This window comes from Sceloporus undulatus, chromosome 4 (genome assembly GCF_019175285.1).
Source record: "Sceloporus undulatus isolate JIND9_A2432 ecotype Alabama chromosome 4, SceUnd_v1.1, whole genome shotgun sequence".
Lineage (NCBI taxonomy): Eukaryota > Metazoa > Chordata > Lepidosauria > Squamata > Phrynosomatidae > Sceloporus > Sceloporus undulatus.
This window is the reverse complement of record NC_056525.1, coordinates 124,521,333-124,528,222: the sequence shown is the minus strand read 5'-3', so window position 1 is coordinate 124,528,222 and position 6,890 is coordinate 124,521,333.

Sequence of the window (6,890 nt, the reverse complement as noted above, 5' to 3'; positions counted from 1 at the left end):
AAGTGTATTTGTGTAGTGGAATAAATTCTTGTGAGTTTTTTAAGGTGGGGAAAAAACCTGACCAACTGCAGAAGAGGACAGGGTTCCTGTACCTTTAATAACTGTGTAGAAGTTGTGTGTGTTTCTTCAAGATGCCAGTTGGATCTGGCAACCCCATGAATTTCACAGCATTTCCTTCCTGAAGGAATACTTAGAGGTGGTTTACCATTGTCTACCTCTTTGTACAGAAGTCACATCTGTTGAAATGCTTTTGCACAGCCATTAATGATGTCCTGTATGTTCTATCAGCAGCAGCCCTTACTGCAGGCTGCAGCAGAGAAAGATAAACACAACCAACCTATAAGCTCTGATGAATGCCTATTCATTTTTCCGATCTTCCCTCCTCATTCCCCCTTTTCTTTCCCCCTTTGTGTTGCCTCCTTTTAGACTGCAAGCCTACAGGCAGGGTTTATATTTTACTGACTGTAGATAGTCATCTTTATGAGTCTCTTTGGCTGAGGAGTGGGGTAAAAATACAGCCAATCAATCAATACGGTATATGGACAACATCAGTCTGAACACAAAATTAAGTGGTGATACTAGACTATTTTGTCAAACATTTTCCAGAAATGTCCAGATTTGAGGTTCCACCCTCCCAGACTTACCTAGACAGGGCAGGTGAAGTAGCAGCAGTGGTTAAAAAAAAGCACAATAGAGGCAACCAGCTACCTATACAAAATAATCCCCCAAAAATCAACACCAGGACAGCTGTCCTCTCTAACAGAACCATCTTGGCTCCCTCCAGATATGCTGAACTACAACTCCCATTACTTCTAGGTAGCATGACCAAATAGACTGTAGTCCAAAATACCTTGAGAGCACTGGGTTGGAGAGTGACACCGTCATGGCTTCCTTTTTACAATATAATTTTTCTTGCCCTATATTTTCTGCCCCTCCCTCTCCATTGTCCGGGATTCAGTACTCTTGTTGCAGACATTCAATCTGAACAATATACCATTAATCTCTCCCCTAGATGTTTGCTAGTAGAGAAATATGGGCATCTAATTCAGCCTTCTGGAAAAATTTGCTTGTAATCAGTGTGATTAGCTTGGAGTCTGCTCTAAGATAAGGGTCATGAATGGCCTCAACTTCCCACATGATGAACAATGCTTGCATGCATTTCAGAGCTCTTGTCCTTCTAACCCTCGGCTCAGCAAATCGTCGGCTGAAGTGAAGTGTGCAGAACCCAGCTGAATGGAGTGTAGTGGCCTTGATAACCAGCACATATCAACGAGTATGTGTCAAGCTTTTTGTGCCAAAGGGCTATTTTCTTCTGACACAGCAAGAGAAGCATGTACTTTTTATGGGGCAGAACCCATAATTTTACATTGCAGGGGATCATGGTCCAGGGGCATCATATTTATGGTACAAAACAGCTCAAGTCAATCACGCTTTATTTTCTAAAGGACAACACTGAACACCTTGACAAAGATATGTGCTGAACACCTTGATAGTTGTGCATAGACTGCAATAAGCTTTAAAATCATTATACACAGATCAAGGACTAGATCACACCAAGCTCAAAAAACGCCACAATTATTGCACACCTCTTAAAAAGTGTGATGGTACTGTTTCTATCCTGGCCACTGTCTTGCACCCTAACCCCTTCCCAGCATGCCTTTCAATCTGTATTTATATTTATTTTTATTCAGTGCACTTTTGTGATCATGGCAATCCATTAGGTAAAAGAAATAAAGAAAAGAATTTGAGGAGGGGGGATAAAAACAGTCTGCTTTGGAATAGTAAGGGGAAGGGGAAGATGGGGAGAGGAACACACCAACTCACACCACATGACTGCCTGCATATCTTACTTGCTTCAAGAGGAGCTTATCATATTCTCTCAGTAGTACAAAAGAGTGCAATTGGGAAGCATTGATGAGTTTTGCCCATCAATGAAAAGGAGCATTCCAACAACAGATGGATTTCAGACTAGCTACTGGACAGACAGAGCAATATGTGATATGGTACAGCCACAAACACTGCTATCCTGCTCTAATTCCACTTTTCAAGGCTGATGCGATAAACTCACAAAACTGAATGTTAGAAGTATGAAAGTTAAGTAGGTTTCCTTAGTTTTGCCCTGGACATGTCCATCTAACTGTCTTGTCTAACAGCATGAAATTGGTCATGCTAGATCTGCACAAACTCTTTCTAGCCAAGTATATGGTTCCCTAATGCAGTGCTACTAAAAGTGATGTTCCCTGGACTAGAGCCAGTCCACAAGTCACATCTGCGAATCTGAAGAGTTTCTAGGAAAAGAAAGAAAGAGCTGCCACCAATGGGCACAGATTATGTTACCATTAGAGGGAAAATAACAATTCTCCACATCACATAGCCTGAGAAGCACTGCCCTGAAGTCATCAGCCACATGGCTCTAGGCACTCTTCTAGAAGATCTAAGCATACCCTACACCCTCCCTCTGAATATGGGGCTTCATATTTTGATATCTAAAGTCAGGCATATTTTTAAGAGCTCACAATTACCTTTCAAACACTAAAAGGTTTTCACATCAGAAAGGCATGCTGGTCCAAAGACATGTGGAAGACCTCAATAGTACTAAATGAGTATGCTGATTACTCAAACCTGCTCCAAACTTTTCACATGTCCTCTCACAATAGGGGCTGAGTGAGTTCCATCACAAACCAATTAAAGACTATATTCCATTCTCATCATGGGCTATGTCCCTATTCGTCCTTTCCTATCTAACCATCCAGAGGTTATGTGTATACATGTCTGTTTTCCTTACAATATATATGTGGTGTAGGTAGTTAACTTTTTGTTATTATATAGACGTGTTTTATGTTTCAATGTTCAGAGTGTTTGAAAATAAAATACAGTCCTCCCTCCATTCTCACGGTCTTCAGACTCGCATCCCTTGCTAATGAGTGAGGGGTGAATGGAGGGGGAATGAATGCGTGTGTGCCCACTTCATGTTCCCACATGCACCCGCAGGTCTCCGCATGCCCCTGCCTATATTCAGGCCAGTGGGGCTTGAATATAAGCAAAACTTCATTTTCATGAAGGGGACTGGAATGGATCCCCTGCAAAAAAGGAGGCACAACTGTAAATATTTAAACAGAGGTTGTCTCACATCCAATAAATGTTTTGTCACTCCAAAGTTAAAGCCATCAGTCATTCCAGAATTGCTATTGTCAATTCCCTGGGAAGACCAACAGTTTTGTTACAAGGCAGGATAACACCAAGCACCCCTTGAGGCTAAGAAATATCAGCCCAAGACATAGCCTCCTTGAGAACACAGTTTGCGCTCATTGTTTGTCCATGGACTATGTGCACAGAGGTTCTCTCTCTCATGTCTGAGCCCCACTTTCTTCAGGACTGGTAATTATCACACCCTCTAACTTCCGATTCATTGCTATCCAGTCTTTCACATCTTTTTTCTTCTAGCTCTGTATGGTTCTTAAAGTTTCATTAGACTTGTGTGCTTGTGAACATGTTTGCACATTTCTAAATACAATTATTTTTGTTCTTCAACACCAGAGTCTCTCTACAACTAGTACTGGTGTGTGTGTGTGTGTGTGTGTGTGTATAGGTGTAAAAGATCTTCAAGGTTACCCAACCTCTCACAAGCCTCCTGCTGAGCAAACAATTCCCCAAATATCAAGGAGACACTGTCACTGTTCATAGGGATCCTAAGTCCCCCCACCTTTTGAGTAACAAAGGTAATGATGACCTTCTGCCAATGGTTATCCCCAGCACCTTTTAGGAAATGGTATACTACATCTATATATTGAGCTCTATATGTCTCTGCTTACTATAACAACTGACAACTTTATCTTCCAAGAACCGTATTGATGGGCAATAGATCCCTGCAGAATATTCAAGTGGACAATTGGGAGAGGGGAGCTAATGTTGGCACCATTGTGCCTTGTAGGGCACACTCTCCTTTTTAAAATCCATTTATCATCTCTGACCAAATAGCTTGTAAGCTTTTTAACATGCTGCAAAAATTTAACCAAAAACAGCAACCTGGAGAAAGTAAGAAATGCAGAGCTTTACATTTCCCAAGCAACAATTGCCCTATCTGGGTATGTGTAGATGCAGTGCAAGGCTTGTTCAGACTGCATAGTCCACATAGCTGACTTCCCACAATAGGCATGAGCATGTCCTGCATAGAAAGCCCCTTTCTCTAAGGACAGCTCTCCAGTTCCAAGATTGTATGCTAAGGCACATGTGGAATGGGGAAAAGGCAAAACCAATTAAGTAGAAGAAGATCTACTTAAGCAGTTATCACATAATTGTTCTGGCTGTTTTGCACATCCATTTCTTTCTTTCATGGAAACAATTTTATATCCAATCAGCAAACAAGCAGTTCTGAAATGAGCATCCAAGTATAATCCACCCACTAGCAAAGCTGCTATCAATCCATCTTGTTCAACATTTTTAAACAATGATCATAATCATGAAGAAGCTGTTCTCTTAAATCTTTAAGTCCATTACTGGTTAGTTGCTGAATACTCTTTCCCAGAGGAAAAAAACAGATGTTCAAAACTTGCTGGGGAGACTGAAAAAGAATTTATTATTATAAATCTTGCACTCATTAACTTTGGTTTTTCTTATGGTGCTTTCAGGAGCAGTAGCATAAAGACCTGTTTGCCGATTTAGCTCATAACCCTTTATTACACTTGCTGGGAAGGGGGAGTCAATGGCCCATACCCAGAAAGTGTATGTTTGAGCCTTCCAGTTTCTGTAATGGCCTCTGATTTTCCAACCACACCAGGGTACATACACCATTCACATAGCAACACCTACTTCCTCCACTTCCCCCACTCTCTTACCACCTTCTATTTCTCTCATTCTACTGTCCTTGGCTGCACCAGGGAGGGCCTTTTCAACCAACTTCCAATTCTTAAGCCTTGCCTTCAGCATGTCCATATTGCCTCACATCATGGTTCCATGTAAATGATTAAAAAAACAACAGGGAGAAACTATAATGTTCCAAAGACCAGTTGAACAAATCCTGTGCATGAGGAAGGATGATAACCTCATAGAATTGCATCACCCTCCAGAACTTGACCTCCAGAAAATGTAATAAACAATGCAAATAAGCTCCAGATGCTAAGCCCCTTGTTATGATTGCATGGCTGATGATATGAAGAGCTGCTAAAAAGGTCTCCAATAATTGTCAAGGTCACATTATTGCTATCTCTCTTCTGGTGTGGGTCCTCAACCAAGCTGCCCCAGATGGCTGCTGTCTTAAAACCAGCTGATTTTTTACTTGAGCAGCAATTATGATGTTGTAAAAACCATCCAATACTTTATCAGACTTTCACCGACTACAGGGGATTGGATCAATTCACTAAATGTCCTGTGTTTGCCAGCTGATGTTTCCTTATATTGTCTGATAGTTTCAAGTGTAAATAGATTTGATATGAGAGACTTGTGCCTAGGAACCTCCACTTTTAAAAAGTGACTAGCAGTTCAGTATGAGTGAGCATACATCCATGCATGTTCAAATCAATTCAGAGCTGTAGTGCTGAGAATAGGAATTAATATTTCCCCAATTAAAGACACCACCACTGAAGATGCTAATCACACCATAGGAGAAACAGCAACTATTAAATGTAATTTAATACATTTGAAAAACAAAAAACAAAAAAGGGGCCAGACCTAACTTTAACCCCCAGAATGGTTTCATTTGAGAGGTCCACAGCTTCTTCTACATTTACTTACAGTACTTACTTACTTACTGGTAATAAAGAAGCAAGTTGCCCTGGATATGGATTTTTACGTGGCATGTTACATTGCATTCTTAGATGACATTTTTAATAAATGATTCCTAAGCAATGAGTCTTCAACCACCAGCACCTTTCTTTTCTTCTTGTGGTTGGTAGTTACCCTGGCAAGTTGTCCTTCCTTGGCATATGGTATCCCTTGTTGCTGGTTTCCTGTTTGAACATCTTCATTGCTGCTATCTTCCAGAAGATGTAGGAAGCATTTGCTTGGTTGGAGAGGTTCTTAATCTCTTCCATATGCTCTGCTCCTGACTGTGACTTTCCTCTAGGATGTTTCCTCAATGTTACAGGCCTCTTCATTTTCTTTGGCAGCTTCTTCCTGTTGGTTTTGTATGATCAAGTTTCCTTATATTCTATCCAGGAAGTTCTCCTGATCTTTGATGCACTGAAGAGACACAACACATAGCTATAATGCACTGTTTTTTACTTCCAAGGGAGCTACCAATTTGCACTTGCTTCAGGTATAGCTGATTATTTGTGGACATGAAAGGGGGCAAAGGGCAAGGGGGAAAATGTAGATGTAAAGCTGTTGGCCCTGACTGTTGATTCCATGAATTAATCACCAGCCTCTGGCTGCCACTGCTATACTTGCCTGGCCCTGAATTCACCCTCCCTCCCTCCCTCTGCACTCCTCAGCACCTCACCACCACCATGAAAACTACTTCCACCTGAACATTAGGAGGAACTTCCTGACAGTAAGGGCTGTTCGACAGTGGAATGCACTCCCTCGGAGGGTGATAGAGTCTCCTTCCTTGGAGGTCTTTAAACAGAGGCTGGATGGCCATCTGTCAGGGATGCTTTGATTTGGATTTCCTGCATGGCAGGGGGTTGGACTGGATGGCCCTAGTGGTCTCTTCCAACTCTACGATTCTATGATTCTATGATTCTATGATTCCCCCATTACAAACCCATACTCCAACTAAAGGCTGAGGGCCTCTTAGGGAAAGCCTATCAGTGTTGTTGATAGATCTCCAAAGATCTTTAGACTCATATTTCCAAATCCTCTCAGTTTCTGTTCAGTATACTCCAGATACAGCCAAACAATCTTCATCTTCCTTGGGGCCAGGCATAATCAGAAATAACAAGGCAGGTCATCAG